We start from the raw sequence: 18,257 nt of genomic DNA on the forward strand, positions 1-18,257 counted from the left end.
TGCCACTTTTCTTGGCTGTTCCTCAATCTTTTTCTTGATTAGCTTAATCATAATCTGATTGGACGCCTCTGCCTGGCCATTAGCTTAAGCATAGTAAGGAGAGGAATTCAGTAGCTTGATTCCCATACTGGCAGCAAAATCCCCAAACTCTTCTGATGTGAACATTGTCCCTTGATCGGTAGTTATAGATTGAGGAATCCCAAAATGATACACAATGTGTTCCCTAACAAAATCAATCATGTTCTTTGAGGTTACCATCTGCAAAGGAATTGCCTCAACCCATTTAGTGAAGTAATCTGTTGCTACAAATATAAACTTATGTCCTTTGCTTGTGGGTGAAAAAATCTAGCCAATTAAATCAATTCTCCAACCTTGAAATGGCCATGGCTTGATTATTGGATTCATGGCCGACATAGGTGATCTCTGGACATTACCAAAACGTTGATAGTCCTGGCACCCCTTGTAATATTTAAAACAGTCTTCCAATATCGTTGGCCAGAAATATCCAGTTCTACGAATAATCCATTTCATCTTATAAGCCGATTGATGAGCTCCAAATATCCCTTCATGTACCTCACCCATCACCACCTTAGCTTCTTCTTGATTTAAGCATTTGAGCAACACCCCGTCGACTATTTTATAATATAACTGATCATCTAACAAAATATATTTAGCCGATTTATACCTTAGCTTTTTGGTAATTTTCTGAGACAGATTTCTAAGGTAATCGGCTAATTCGAGTCTCCAATCATCATTCGAGGTTTCACTACTCAAGACCTCTTGAAACATCGATATCCTAACGCACTTTGAGCTAGATGATTAGCTTCTTGGTTTTGTGCTCTCGGAATATGTTGGAAAGAGACATGAAGAAATTCTTTGAGCAACCTTTGACATTCATCATAATACCTCTTCAGAGTTTCCTCTTTGCACTCATATAGGTCGATCAATTGATTAATAATTAACTATGAGTCTCCAAATACTTCGATCACTTCGGCCTTTACTTCGTGAAGAAGTTGAAGTCCCTTAAGAATAGCTTCATATTCCGCTTGGTTGTTGGTAATCACTGGCCCAGTCGGAAGAGCAAACTCAAAACTTGCCCCCTAAGGTAAAATAATAACGATGTCAATGCCACCACCTTGCTTGCATGATGATCCATCAAAGAACAACATCCAAGGCACCGGTTCTACATAATCAATGCTTGGCTTATGATGTTGGGTGACAAAATTGGCCATTATTTGTCCCTTGACTGCTTTAGCCGATTCGTACTTCAAGACAAATTTTGAGGACGCAAGAATCCACTTTCCCACTCTCCCATTCTGTATTGGCATTGATAACATATGCTTAATCACATCGACCTTGGAAACAACTGTACACTCGACCGATAATAAATAGTGTCACAGCTTAGTCAAAGAGAAATATAAGCACAGACATAACTTTTCAGTGGGAGAATATCTTGTCTCTAGATCCAGTAGTCTTCTACTCAGATAGAAAACAACTCTTTCTTTTCCTTCAAATTCTTGCATCAAGGCCAATCCAATTGTCTTGTCATCAGCCGATATGTACAACTTAAAAGGCTTACCTTACTGAGGAGGGACCAGCACAGGTGGACACTTCATGTATTCTTTTATCTCTTCAAATGCCTTTTGTTGTATGTCACCCCACTTGAATTCTTGACCATTTTTCAACTTCAACAAGGGAGAAAACGGTAGGACCCTTTCTGACAAATTTGAAATGAATCTTCTGAAGAAATTGATCTTACCAAGCAGAGATTGCAACTCTATTTTACTAGTCGGGGGAACTGCCTCATCAATTGCTTTTACGCTTTTCTAACCAACTTTGATTCCTCTCTCGTGGACCATGAATCCTAAGAATTGTCCAGCTGATACTCCAAAAGCACACTTATTAGGATTTATCTTTAGGCCATGTTTTCTTGTGCATTCTAAGGTTTCTTGCAAATCAGCTAGGTGCTCTTTGTACCCTTTGGATTTTATCATTACATCATCGATGTAGATTTCAACAATCCTATCGATCAACTTATGAAAAAATATAATTCATTGCCCTTTGATAAGTTGCACCAGCATTCTTCAGACCAAAGGTCATCACAACCCACTCAAACAGACCGATTGCACCGGGGCACCTAAAAGTGGTCTTTGCTATGTCTTCCTTGGCCATGAAAATTTGGTTGTATTCTGCATTGCCGTCCATAAAGCTAATAACCTTGTGCATGGCTACTGCATCTACTAACATATCAGCTATCGGCATTGGATAACCATCCATGGGTGTGGCTTTGTTTAGATCCCTGAAATCGATGCAAACTCTCAATTTTCCATTCTTCTTATATATAGGGACAACATTCGATATCCACTCTGCATATCGGCATGGTCAGATAAATTTTGCTTCCAGTAACCTTTCAGTCTCCTTTTTAATATCATCAAGCACGTTCGAGTTGAATCTCCTTGGAGCTTGTTTACATGGCCAATATCTAGATTTGATTGGCAACCGATGTTCAATAATTGATTGGTCTAAACTAGGCATCTCATAGTATTCCCAAACAAAGCAGTCTTTAAATTCCTTTAATAAATCAACTAATTCTTGCTTATACTCTGGATCCAACTTAACACTTACGTACATTGGCCTAGGTCTATCTCTAGAACCAATATCTACTTCTAATTCATCAGCCGACATGAAGCCATGTCCTAGTTTGCCATCTATACCATCTATTGGATTATCCATTAAGACAAATTTTTAAAGCCGACTGCTTGGATTGGTTGTTGGCTTTCACCATTGACTCTAATGAAGACTCCTTCCCATAACTTGCTAGAAAAGCATTAGAAGTCTCCTAGTTCCTAGAAGACTAGATCAGCTATTGCGATGCTCACAGACTCATCAGCATGAACCAGTTTGACATCATCCCCATGCCATTGAATCAAACACTGATGCATGGTCGATGACACACAACAGTTCGTGTGAATCCAATCATGACTGAGCAGCAGGCTATACGACCCTTTTCCATCGATGACGAAGAATGTGGTGAGTAGTTTCTTACTCCTGATTGTTAGCTCAACGTTTATTACCCCCGGGTCTTAGATGCATTACCTCCAAAGTCCTTAAGCATCATGTCAGTCTCAACTAGATCTCCTGGTCCCTTGCCAAGTTTACAAAAACTAGTGTAAGGCATGAGATTGACAAAAGCATCTCCGTCCACCAACATCTTGTTCATCGGCTTCCCATCAACCAAACCTTTCACATATAAAGCTTTTAAGTGCCGATGCTTGACTCGTTTATCAAATATTGCTTGTTGTATAACCATCAACTTGGCAACTATCTCCTCATACTCTGATTCATCAAAATCCAAATACACTTCTTGATCTGCTGAAGCTCTGAATTCTAATGGCAATAAAAAGCTATTTGGATATTAGCCGATGGTTGCTTTCTATCGGCTGTTTGCTTAGTACGCCATACTTGAGGTTTATCAGATGCCTGAGCCTGTTCCAACTCTTTATTCCTTAGGCATTGCACCCTTCTCTTTTGGCTTCTTGTCAAACCTCCTGGACACCATTGGCCTTCCTGCCAAACATATTTTCTCTCATTACCTTCTTCTTCATAATCAGCCCAGTCTTGGTCAACAACTCTTTTTCCCAGCCAATTATGAACACTTCCATTTTTTAAGCATCGATCCATGTTATTATGATGATATACATCTTGGGCATGGATAGACCGGTGGTTGGTTTGAGATTGCCTAAACTCCCAATATTGATTGCTACATTCTAGACAGTCATATCTGGTAGACAACTTCAAACCTTCATTCTAGCAATGTCTGAAGAAAGGACAATTCCAATGTGATTTGGCTTGTTTCCTTTCGTACCTCTCTTTTTTTAGTTGATGCTAGTATTCTTGATCTTTTAACCAATGCTGATAATCCTTTTCCTTCTACTGCTGCCACTTATTCAACAAGATCTGAGATGTAACTCACGGCTTTGTCGCCCCATCTTTTGATGTTTCCCCTGCTCATATTGGCTCTTTTGCTTATTGCGACATCTTTTAATTTCTCTGTACTCGTCAGCCGATATTTGCATCTTGGGATCGACTATTCTAGCTTCTCTTGATTTGGTCGATGTTAGGACCTTAGTCTTTCCTTTGAGCAGGTTAGCATCAACCATGTTTTGATCTCCTGGGAAAGGATTATCATCAACTTTCATTTTCTGAGGCATATCAAATTTGAGCCTTCCTTGCTGAATAGCCCTCTGTATATGCTGCTAGAAAATTCTACACTCATTAGTGGAATGAGAAGTAGCATTATGGAACTTGCAGAACTTCTTATTCTTCAACTGATCAGGGGGCAACATAACATGATTATCGGGCAACTTGATCTGCCCCTTCTCAAGCAAGAAATCAAAGAGCTTGTCTAATTTTGTGACATCGAAGTCATAGCTCTCCTCGACCCCTCTTCCCCAAGGATTTGGCACCATTACTATCTTTTTGCCCCAATTCCATTCAGCCACAACAACCTCTTCTTCTTGATCTTCATAGTTGTCATCGACTAAGTATGGATTATAAGCTTCGACCACTGTAGTACTCTTCTGGAATCGAGTGTCCCTGTGCACGCTCTAGAATTGGCTATTGAGCGTAGCCACTCGTTGAGCCAATTGACCCAAGTTATCAAATTCTTGTCATAGCAATTTTTCTTTCCACATTAGTAGCATTCCTTGAATGGCTAAAGTAGCTAGTTGATCACCAGCCAAGTTTAATGAGAAGCACAAATTTCTAGTCTCTCGGAACCTCTGAAGAAACTCAGTGCCCGATTCATTAGTCTTCTACCTTATAGTTGTCTGATCGGTAATCTTCTTTTCTCCAGTCCCAGTATAAAAATATGTATGAAATTTCTTCTTGAGGTCAGCCCAGTTGGCGATGGAATTAACTAGCAGTGATGAAAACCAAGTGAAGGCTGACCTTGATAGGGACAAGGAGAAGAAACGAACTCGATGGGCATCCTCAACTGATGCCTCACCCAACTATGTAAGATACCAACTAACATGTTCTATCATGCTTGTACTGTATTGGCCAGTGAACTTAGAAAACTCTGGGAGTCTATAATTTATGGGAAGAGCAACCAAATCATACCATTCTGGGTATGGGCATTTGTACAAAAAGGTTAGCCCTTTTGGCTTCAGACCGAACTGATTCTTCATCATCTCGGTCACCTTTAGCAACAACTCGTCAGCATGTGAATTTGGATTTCCCTACACCTGCTAGCCCATCTGTGGATTGAAATCCCATATGCCTTGATACCCTAGATTTGGAATCATGTGAAGGGTGTTATAATCTATGTGATAATGATAACCCTATGGAATCTCTATCTACTAGGCCCTTTGTTGGCTTGCTGCTTGAAGTCTCTGATTGTAGACATGAGGATCTATATCTCTATGGATCCTTTGAATTGATGGTGCTACATTTTTGAGCCAATGATGGTATGTGGCCTGATGTGCCAAAATTGATCACCTAGTTCTGACCTTGCCCCGCCGGCTATTGTATGTGTTGTACTAACAGTCTAGGATTATGCTGGTGCTGCTTCTTGATGGCTGGTACCGACTTGATTAGTCCCTTGGGTCACCGGATGTGGAATATTGTAATAAGCCGGCCCAACTTGACCAACTCAAAACCCATGAATCGCTTCTTTCATGGCATTGTGGAATGTGTCCAAGAAAGATTCATTATGGCTTGATATGGCATCATGAACAGATTCATCTATGACTTCCATAAAGAAACGCATGTCTTTAGCTTCAGCTATATCTGTCTGCCCGTGTAATAGAACTCTTGGTAGTGGAAATTTTTGAACAATTGTGTTGTCACATGTTTTGGTGTAGGAAAACAAACAGTTGCTCTAAAATTCTTTTGTAGCTTTGCCGATGATATCTTTATCTCCATCAGGTAGATCTTCATAATATACCATAAGGATGTTGTTGTTGTTATGAACCACCATGAAAATTGTGGGGTCCCACTGAGCGTGCCAGAAACATGTGTCGACGCAGAATTTCGTCCCATGCCGAGGGCACACGAGCAAGCCAGAAGGGTCTGCTCGATGGAGCTGGAGATCCACCTAGCTTCAACGCAGGGATGGTCGATCCTACATGCTCCTCCCGAGATAGGCTAGTCAATTTGACTCTACAATTGACAAGGAGAGAAAGCTAATCAGTAATTTAAGGCGGAACATGCCAGTGTTGCCAGACAGTCCCGAATGTGCAGCTCTGAGAGCCGATATGAAAGGAGATCGACTAAATAGTCGATTCCAGCATATTCATAAAAATAAATCAGTTAAAGCTCATGAGGTTGTGTAAGAAGAACCGGTTATCATTTTGGATGGATATCATTATCTAGACAAATATGGGTCAATGGCAAAAGGATGTCAATAATGATTAATTTATGCTAAGCCAATGACTGCAAGTAACCGAACCCCTTTTATATGAAAGAAACAGTTCATCACCATTCAACCAATTAATAAAGATAAATCTAATGAACATGTTAGATCTCATCCATCGCTATGACCAGTGGGGCATGAGGCAGAATCATGCATGTCGTAGAAACAACAATAGACTCGACGACCCTAACTTATTACTAATATCAGTGGGGCATGAGGCAGAATCATGCAGGCTGTAATACAATAATAAGATCATGGGGCTAACACATCTTTCAACCTATCCCTACTTCAACAATCTCGTGATGTGAACTGTTTGTGAAAGTGCTCGATATCGGCTAAAACAGCCAATTCAGGCATAGCACACAGTTAAGGTCATGCCCTCTTAGAAACATATCTACCAAATAACGATCCCCACTCTACGGTGCTAACAGTGGGCTATGAGGCAGAATCACATAGACCGTGATAATAGGCCATGGAATGGTTTTCACTAGCCAATAGATCTAGTTGAGATTAGACATGCCTTAACCGCACACTATGCATGATCAAGATTGATATAAAACAGTTGATAAAACATAACTCATCGTTTAAAGTGTAGATTAAATCAGTTTCGATTAACAAATGATGGGTTAAATAAGATATAAGGCTGATCTAGATCAATCCTAATCGGGCGAAGTGATATTGCTGTAATCAAATAAATAATGAAAGCAATAAGCAATATCAGTAACTTAATGAATCTATCCAAAGGAATACCACACTTAGATAGAGTCGATAACTTGACCTTAATCTAGTTTGAGCAATGGAGGTCGACCGAATCGATGCAGCCTTACTTGAACTAGACAAGAATCGATAACTAACTTATACTAGAGTCGTAGTGGAGGTCGACCGGATCGATCCAGCTATACTTGCTGAAGAACTCACTGAGATCTACTCTACTCCTACTCCTAAGGGGTGGCTGGAACTAAAAAAAGTAAATAACTTGTATTGGATTGATTGTGTGTCCTTTACAATAGCTGGAGTTTGATATTTATACCTAGAACCTACGCATGACTCCTATCTAAGCACAACTCATCACAATCTTTGGCCCTAAGAGAAAACATTCCTAATTTAAGATAACTTGGACTCTAATCTTTCCCTTTTTGTTGAGTCCAACATGCTTTGTCTCGGCGCTGATCGTAGCCTTTATCGTTATCTGCTGGCGCTACCTAAAGAAAGTTGATTCCAGTGCTGCATTCAAATTAGCTGGTTCCGATCTATATGCAATTGATTCCTTGATGACATGATCTTGGGAGCTTTCGAGTCCGTACGACTCTCCTTCTAAATTTTGGTGTAAACACTAAGCCTACTAGTCGATGCGCGGGGGTGTGAAGAGTGCAATGGTAAAGATGCTACCACCGGAGACCTCGTCGTCGGTGAGTTCTCGCCGGTCAGCGCCGTCCCCTGTCTTGGTCTCGCTGACAGATAGGTCCTATTGACCGCGGGCCCCAGCTATCAGCCTATGTGATGTTTTTATTTTCTGATTTATTTTTCTAGATTTGAATGTGTGTTTCAAAAATTCATATCTCAAGCTAGGAGTGTCCAATTTTAGTGAACCAAATTTTATTGGATTCCTAATGAAGTGTAGTATTTGATAAAAATATGAAGTCTACTATTGAGGGTATTTTTCTAGGAGAATTAAATTGAGCAAGATAAGTGCTTTTAAAGTAGTGTACATGTTGTAAAATGCCTATCTTGAGCTAGAAAGGTGATAAAATTGTGATTCAATTTTGTTGGTCTTGTGTTGACATGCTCTAGCTAGAAAAAATGCTAAACCTATAGTAAGCATACTTGAAATATGATCTTCATATTTAATCCTAATTAATTGCTAATTTCTAGTGAAATTAATTGGGGTAAAAATACATAACATATGATCATGCAAATTTTTATGAAGTATTCTTATGCTTGGAGGAATATAAGAAAAATAGTAAATCTATTGTTTGGCACTTTTCACTATGCTAAACTATTTTTGCTAAAATAAGCCTATATAACTTGTCAATTTTGTAGAGGTAGTTATACTTATCCAAATGGCATGCAATTTATATAGTAGACTATAAAGGTCATATGTGATCTACTGTAATTTTATCAGGATTTATTGAGCTTTGGAAATATTTATCCTTTAAATCACCTTATTATCTAAGGAAATTAATAAATGTATATAAATAATTTAGTTATGTTTAACCATGATGTTTTCTATGGTGCTTGTGATACATATGGCCTGTTGATGTTATTAGTTAAGCTTAGAAGTAATTTGTTGTATGCAACTAGTTAATTATCACTTTATAATTTAACTAGATGGTTGCATGTATAGTTTTTGTTGTGGTGATGATTTCATAATGATAATGATCTTTTCTGTAAAGATGGTTAATAACAAAATTGTAGATAACTTACTGATCTACCTTGTGCTAAATGTTCATAGTCATAGGCCTTATAGTTTAAAAATTATGGCTGTTAGAAGTCTGTTGTTAGAAATGCTTGCTCTCTAGGTAGATCTGAAGGATTGATTTGTTTGACCATGATAACTGTTGAATCACATTAATATGATTAAAATAAAATTGTAGGCAATTTCATAAGCTTTCCATAATGTCCACAACCATATTATTTTGATGTGTATAACTCCAGTTGTGGTCAAAACATATGGCTGTTGTCTTGAAGTCCAGAAAAGTGCTTAGATGAGAATTTGTTTAGTTACTACAGAAGAGATATGCACCTACTCAGTAAAAGAAAATGTGACTTGTTATCCCTTAATGCAATGCTATTGAAAACACTTATGAGGATGCATTCATCACATCATATCATATTATACATGTCATCATATATGCATTCATGATATCTTATTTTATGCACATGAATATAGGATCGTCCAAAGAGATAACTCTTTTGGAGTTCAACGAGGAAGAAGAGGATCAGTAGGAGACGCCTCAGGCCCTAGCTCTAGGATAAGAGTAGCAAACTCTCAAGGACCTCCCTGAGTGCTCGGATCACCGGCCAACCTCTTTTCTCAAAGGTAAGCCCCGGAGCATTCTAAGTCTCCTATGTTTTACAAAATATCACTTGAGTCCTTTATGTTTGATGCATTAGGTTATAAGGATTGATTGGAAACACTTGATGCATAGAACTACCTTGTATAGTTACATATACCTTTAACCCTGTGTAGGTCCAAGATCAAATATATGCTTAGACCAGTAGAAGTCGGGTGATTTCCTGACATCTATGAGATATAGGTGGATACTGAAGCACGGTTGGCTATATTTGCTATCATGGAAAAGAACCATGGGATAATATAAATGGAGGTCGGGTGGAGTCTATGTGTAGGTGGACTCATGTGATTCCGTCTATGCCAGTTAAGGATAGTACCGTTGTTGGCACTTCTAACAAGATTGAAAACATGCCTCTCACTTAGCTAGCCAGATAACTCGTTCTGACCATGAAGTCGAGTAGCTCAACTCAGGTCAGGCCCCATTCTGTTAGAGTGCACACTCTAGATGGTAGTAAAGATGTGTGAGGATCCACACATGAGCCCAAGGGTAGGCTAGGCCCGAACGTCCTGGCAGTTGGTTGTCCCTGATTGTGCGGCACTGGGCAAACCCACGAAATGTGGACCTGAGTTGTACCTAAGGTGACCATTGATCTGGTCTACCAAGGCTTATGTTAGAAATAAATTCCCAGCTAGTTGAAAATGATTCGAATCACCATCTCTTCCAGACAGTGAGAAACTTGGCTAGCTCCAACATCATAGTAACTATGTTATGAAATGATAGTTATGATGAACATGGAATTACTACACCAGCTATGGTTACTATTGTATGCTACTAAATAATATACCACATGTTTGGCATAGGTTAGTTGCTAATCTAGAGATGAATAACTATAATTAACTTGATGACCAAATTATAACTGTATACTTGAATTGTTAAGCTTTTTATGCAAATTGTTGTCAAGCTAGCTCCACTTATAAAGCCTTGCATAATTCTTGGAGTCACTTGATTTTTGGTTTATGATGGGTAAGTCTAGCTAAGTACCTTCTCGTACTTAGGGTTTTATTCATATTATTGTAGATAGTACAGTTTATCATGGCTATTGCAAGAACTGCTTCTATCCCGCCATGGACAAGGTGTGAGCCCTAGGCAGGCATCTCTTATTAATACTTCTCATATGCTTTTGTGGACATGATCATGAGATGGCACTGTATTTGAACTATGAGGGTAGATGTTAGTTTCAAACTTTAATTTGCTTCCGCTACTATTTTTCTAAACTTGGTTTGTAATAACCTTAATTCGTACTCTGATGGTGAACTATATTTGTGAACTTTATATAACGTGTGACATGTATGTTGAATCATGTATGATCTTGGTTGTATGTTGATGGTTAATTGAGACACTTCATGGTACTCGATGGACTACCAGGTTTATATGGGCTCAAGAATGATAGTGCGGCCGCTTGCAGGCTACCATTATACTTGTGCTCTTATAAATTGGTCGGTTCTACTATAGCTGGCATCAGAGCAAGATTAAACATTAATTGCCACATGTGTATTTAAAACAAAGGTCTTTGTTTTCCAAAAACCAGTTTTTAGCAACTATAGCTATATATATATAGGTGTTTAAAACCTAGAGTTGAATCTAAAGTGTGTCAGTGATCACTTTCCTTTATGCCTAGCTAAGGACTTCAGGTGGCTAATTAAAAACTAACTTGGGGGTTTCCATTCCATCATCCATATGGCATGCTATTGTATGGATGCCATTCACTTGAGTGGTAATGTATGGATCAAATGCCTCTACGCCCAAGGTAAGATGCCCATCATCATCACAGTGGCTTGACTGCAAGATGTGAGCGTGCGGTCTATGGGAGAGTTAGCTTTGTTACTGAAGTATATATATGTCTCATATATATACTGAGGTATTTAATTGTTGGTTAGCTTTGATATGACTGTATATTCATATTTATGTGTATATATGGGACGTATTTACTTTCGAGTAGCTTTGATACGGAAGTAGATATATGGGTATATATATATGGAAGTATTTAGCTTGCAACCAAGAGCCCAGATTTACATTCTACATATATAATTGTGGGGTTGGGCTAAAATGAAATTCTTATGTAGGTACACTAACAGCGAAACATGTAGCCCGACTAGTTACGTTATATATGAGAAAATGTATATATGCCACCGTGTATGTCGTTAGAAGTTTTAATTTTTCCTAAGTTTGTGAGGATGTACGGAACATGCATGCATCATGATAAATCATTATTTCATACTTGCATTGTTCCTCCCCTTATAAATCGGTTACTCAGTTATGTAACTCTTATCCATTATGACCTTGTCTCACGAGAGTTGCACCATGTTGTTGGTACAGATGGTAGCACCGGCTAGAAGTGAGAATTTCCTGTTGATGTTTGATACTCCTGTCCTACTTTGGAGAGTCTTGCATTATGCAGGGTATTACAAACTGCCCCTCTATTACTAGAATGAAGTATACTTAGAGGGACAACCATGGTATGAAGTACAGCTCGTAACCAACACCCATCTAATAGGAATGGAAGGTGGAATCCAAAGGAAGAACTCCTTGGGAGGCTACCCAAGTAGTGGCCTTTGAGGTGTTGAGTCAAATTTGTCAGCAGCACGGGGATGAGCTTACCAGCAGTGCCACTAGTACTTTTCCTCGAGTGGATCCATCCACAATAGTATGAGCATAGCGCAACAGCAATGCGTTGATCCGAGATTGGGTTGAGTGGGCAGACAGTTCTAGTCCCGCTATGAGTGTAATGTTTGTAGTGATGAAGATGTTTTATACTCACCAGGACACTAGGGACTTCTGGCAGGAGTCCTATACCACTTGCATGGATAAGCTCATGAGACCTAAAGCTGCATAGCGTAAGCTAAAGAAGCGTGTGTGTAAGCACAAGAAGGCAGCAATTGAGGCTCAATGGAAAACTGATCAAGCTTATGTAGCATTAGGAAATCTCCACACCCAAATCGAGCAAGTTGATCAGCAGAGTGCTGCCACCCAAGAGGCAAGAGCGGATGATCAGGCAGTGTTAGCAGGACTGCGGGAGCAGCTGGAGGCCACCCATGTCGAGGCGCTCGCAGCTACATGCCAGTAGATCCTAGCAAACAACCATGTAGCTATGGTAGAAGAAGAATGAGATAGAACCCAAGGCTTAAGCATACAGTAGGACCATGTTGAGAGGGACTTGTGCCAGTAGCTTGCACAGACCTAGAACTTAGTAGTTGATCTTCAGCATGAGGTGCATTTTCTGAACAACCAACTACACCCAATCCTTGATGAGAAAGCAGAAGATCCAGAGATGTTAGTTAAAGATGATGGTTGGGAGGAAGAAGAAGTTGAGCTAGAGGATGAGGGCGATCCTATCTCTGACCTTGATAGTGAGCACACAGAAGATAAGAGTCACCTAGTGACTAGTTAAAGCGCTAGATGTATCCTTATCATTTATGTAATGGACTTATAGCTTGAGGTTCGGCATTCATGAATTGACTTCTGTGTAATATTGGCACCTTGCATGTCGTTTCACTACGGGTTGAACTTTAATGAAATTCTAGTTTCATTTACTGATGGATTATGACATGCATGTTAACGCATTACGAGCACAATAAGTGATTAAATTGGTGATGTCATGTTGCGAGAATGAATTATTATGCCTCTGTTTTATTGTATGAATTTAAGATTCTCTCCAGTAATTTTAGTTTTGCATGATTATACAATTCATCTGCAATCTCCTGACATCATCCAATAATCACTTATTGTTGCAACTTTGTAGATGACTCGCACTCGCGCTGGAGCAGGCAACAGACAAGGTGGCAATGATGGTGACTTACCACCACCGCTGTCACCATCTATGAATGAATTCTTTGCACAGTTCTTGGGTAGTCAGAGAACATTGGAGGAAACACTATGCCTCATTACGCAGAACACTACTCACACCCGCCAGCAACAACAAGGGCCTGAGCCAAATCAATACAACTCTTTCAAGGATTTCCTAGACACCAAGCCTCCTATCTTCAAGATGGTCAAAGAACCGCTCCAGGTGGATGAATGGCTAAACACTATCAAGCAAAAGTTCCATCTATTAAGGGTTACTGAGCATCAGAAGGCAAAATATGTGTCCCATCAACTATAGGGACCGGCCAGAATATGGTGGACCCATTTCCTATCCTCTCCACCTACCAACTCATAGGTCACATGGGAGCAATTTAAGTTAGCCTTTAGGGGACATCACATTCCCCTAGGGCTAATGCACATGAAAGTAGCTGAGTTCATGCGACTCACACAAGGGATCAAGACCCTTATAGAGTATGTCTTCAACAATTTGTCCCATTATGCCCTAGGGTTCGTCGATACAGAGGAAAAGAAGATTGAAAGCTTTAAGAGAGGCCTTGGCACTAAGCTAATGAAAACTATAGCCAACTCGAGGTGTACCACATACAATAAGTTCATTAGTGATGCCTTGACCCAGGAGAACTAGAACAATTTGCATGCAGCAGTGAAGGGCCGCAAAAGAGCGGCTGAGGTAGGCACCTCAGGATCTTCCCAGTCTAGAGTTCTAGTGGTAGCTAGGCCATAGTTTCATCCACTGGCACCTAAGTTTAGGCCTCCTCCACCAAAAGCCCAGGCTAGCTGACCTCAGAAGGTGTTTCGTAAGGTGTACACCATTGCCCTACCCAAGGGAAATGGAGGGCAAGGAAGCTCAACAGGACCGAGGGGTAATCAGCCATGCTTCAACTGTAATCAGTTGTGTCATCGGGCCAAGGAATGCCCCCATCCTAAGAAGAACAGCAATCAAAACTAGGGCAAATAGAGATAGGCAAATCCTAAAGCATGTCCTGGATACATGCATTACACTACTATTGAAGAAGTTCCTATAGGAGAAGTTGTCACCGCCGGTATGTTCCTTGTTAACAAACATCCCGCCATTGTTTTATTTGATTTGGGTGCTTCTCATTCATTTTTGAGCCAAGCATTTGCATCTAAGTATGATCATAAAGTAATTGAGGTAAACAAGGGTGGTTATAGTATAAGTTTAGCTAGGGCTACTATCTCTACAAATCAGATAGTCAGGGATGTGCTCATCTCTATACACGAGAGGGAGTACATGATGGATCTGATAGTATTGCCTAGATTAGCCATAGATGTGATCTTAGGAATGAGTTGGATGAGTGACATGGTGTTCTCATTGACACATCCACTCAGACAATTATGTTGAGAGAACCAAAGGGAGCTAATGCTTTTCTAGTACCACTTCCTTGAAGTTTTGATCTCCAAAACTTGTCTTGTGCTATCCAAACCACTACCCTTTGTGATATTCCAGTGGTTTGTGAGTTTCTGGATGTATTTCCAGATGAGTTGCCAGGTCTAACGCCTGATAGGGATGTGGAATTTAGGATCAAGTTAGTGCCAGGTACGACACCTATCTCAAGAAGACCCTATAGGATGCCACCAAATGAGTTAGCTAAACTTAAAATTCAGTTATAAGAATTGTTGGACAAAGGTATCATTCAACCTAGTTCATCTCCATGGGGATGTCTAGCTTTATTTGTAAAGGACAAATCCTTGAGAATGTGTGTGGATTATAGGTCGCTTAATGTTGTGACCATTAAGAACAAGTATCCTTTGCCGTGTATTGATATCTTGTTTGATCAGTTGGCAAAGGCAAAAGTATTCTCTAAGATTGACTTGAGGTCAGGCTATCATCAAATTAAGATCAGGCCAGAGGATATACCTAAAATAACTTTCTCCACTAGGTATGGCTTGTACGAGTATTTGGTCATGTTTTTTGGACTGACGAATGCTCCTGCCTACTCCATGTACTTGATGAATTTGGTATTCATGCCCGAGCTTGACAAGTTCATGGTTGTGTTTATCGATGATATCTTGATTTACTCAAAGAATGAGGTAGACCATGCAGAGCATCTAAGAGTTGTTTTGTCTAGATTGAGGGAACATAAGTTATATGCCAAGTTCAGCAAGTGTGAATTTTGGTTGAACAAAGTACCTTTCTTGGGTAACATCTTATCTAAAGATGGAATTTCTATAGACCTATCTAAAGTACAAGAGGTCATAGATTGGAAGGCCCCAACTTCGGTTCATGAAGTTCAGAGTTTTCTAGGGTTAGCAGGCTACTATTGTCGTTTCATTCCTGATTTCTCCATGATAGCTAAGCCCATGACCAGACTACTCTAGAAAGATGAAAAGTTCAATTGGATGCTAGAGTGTGAAGCTGCTTTTCACACCCTAAGGACCTTGTTAACTACAGCTCCTGTTTTAGCACAACCCGACATTGAAAAGCATTTCGATGTGTTCTGTGATGCATCAGGTATAGGTTTAGGGTGTGTGGTCATGCAAGAACGAAGAGTTATTGCCTATGCTTCTCGACAGTTGAGAAAGCATGAAGTCAATTACCCTACACATGATTTAGAGCTTGCAGTAGTTGTTCATGCATTGAAGATCTAGAGACACTACTTGTTGGGAAACGTATGTCACATATATACTGACCACAAAAGTCTCAAATATATCTTCACCCAACCTAAGCTGAACATGAGGCAGCGAAGATGGTTAGAGCTGATCAAGGACTATAATTTGGAAGTGCACTACCATCTAGGAAAAGCCAATGTTGTAGCAGATGCACTTAGTTAGAAATCTCATTGCAACACTTTGGAAGCCTTGTTGGAAGATGGATTTAATTTGTTACATCCTATTATGCTGCACAATATCACTATCAGTTGCTCACTTGCGAGCAAAATTATAGAACTACAAAAGACAGGTGTAGGTGTATTTCACATCAAGAGAAAGATGAAAGAACAAGAAACCAAGCATTTTAGGTTGGATGAAAGAGGTGTGATATGGTTTGAGGACCGACTTGTGGTACCGAAAGACCATGAGCTTATTTGCATACTCTTGCTCTGTTGTGTTGACATTTGCTAGAAGCTTTAGTTAATAAATACCTTTGTAATCTAGATGAACAGCCACTAAATGCTTTTGAAAGAGAGCGGGAGGCACAAGTCACAAAGAATCATAGGAAGATGGAAGAACCAGGGGTGGTTGTTGAGGGATTTGGTGATACAGATGAAACATATTTAGATTTTCAAGATGAGCCAGTGACCCTTGCAGTTGAGGTGCTTATTCTACCTTGTATTGAGTTTGGGTGGGAGGGGCCCAAGGGGGTGTAGATAGAAATGCAATGCTTTACTGTCTAGATAGCAATGCAATTTGTACATGCTTCTTGTTTAAATTTGTTTCTCCAATTTTAGTGTCCGGTTCAAAGAAGCCATAGAGGAGGCTCCACCAGCAAGACAAAAGGCAGCACTGATATCAGTCCTAGAGGAAGGCAGTCTAAGTGAGTGAAGTCAACATGACCTAGAGAGTTGACTCATGGATCTGAGAAGAACAAGCAAAAGCGAAGTGCCACCAGGCTACAGGATCTTGTTCCTATGTTGTACAGCTGCAATCATTTGTAAGTGATGGTTGTGTTTTATTGTTACTCCAGCCTTTGTATAAATAGAAACTCATATGCACTGTTAATAGAAACAATAGTTGTAAGAGCCTAAGGCCCCCTTTGGAACGTAGGATCAGAAAAACGTACGAATAGGAAAAATACAGGAATATGATTGGATGCATGTGAAAAATAGGGGAATTTTGTTAGAAGGGGTGTTTGGTTTTGTACAGGAAAAACATAGGAAACCAATACATGAGGTTTTACTAGATGCTTTTTCCCTTTGTTTTCCTATGAAAGTTGAAGGATAGGAAACTTTCCAATGGTTTTCCTTTCCCCATTTCTTCCTATGAACCCAAGGCCTCTATGGTGCTAATTCCATAGGATTACAGATTCCTACATTTTGTTTGGAAATCCAATGAACCAAAGGGGCCCTAAATTTGGCATCATCATTGAATTTTGAAGTTGTAATACCTGTGCATTGTGCTTACGTAATCCATATATGTAACCTATTGTTTACTGTTTGAATTTTGTAGTATATAATCCATATCAGTACCCGTGCATTGTGCTTATGTAATCCAAATCAATATGAAACATGCATTACTTGTTATGAACTAATCTCTTGGGTTTTCAATTAAAGTCCTCTTCCACTATCTGTAACCTAATGTTTACTGCTTGAATTTCATAGGAAGCTATGGAAACTATGCGAGCAGAACCTATTGCTAATGGACACGAACCAATGACAAGTGCTAATGTTGTTCCCATGGTCCTTTGCCTCTCCCATGGCCAGGTCCACTCCCAAGTTAGCGGTAACACCCTTTTTTTGAAGAATACTAGTATCCCAACAAGCTCCTCTAGAACAGAGACATCGGTGAAGAGAATGCTTCGGGAATAGCTTGTTGCTGAATAGGAAAGTTCCACTAACCTCATCAAACAAGTGGATGAACTAAAGAGGAAGACAAAAAAGACTAAAAGGGAGTTTGAGGAGTTTAAGATACAGCAACAGGAGGAGTACAATAAGCTACGAGAGGATATCATGCGCTTTAGCTCTTCTTCTAGTAACTCTCAGTCATCAACTCTATTGGCTTGATGTAGTGAACATTTGTGGTTTGATGTGTGTACTTGTGTGCTAGTTTGATGTGGTGAAACTGTTAGCAGGTTGCGGCTGATGTGTAAATAGTAATTTGTTGTATTTGATTGTCATGCTGAAAAATTATGTAGACATCGTCGAATAATTATGTAGTTAATCTATGCAGCAGTGACGATCTTGAATTACTTTTATGATGAATTGATTGTTTGGCACATGGTAGAACCTAGGTAGGCCATGTGATCAAATAAAAATGCAACACGTGGATGAACC

The sequence above is a fragment of the Miscanthus floridulus genome, chromosome 8, assembly GCF_019320115.1.
Source record: "Miscanthus floridulus cultivar M001 chromosome 8, ASM1932011v1, whole genome shotgun sequence".
Taxonomy (NCBI): domain Eukaryota; kingdom Viridiplantae; phylum Streptophyta; class Magnoliopsida; order Poales; family Poaceae; genus Miscanthus; species Miscanthus floridulus.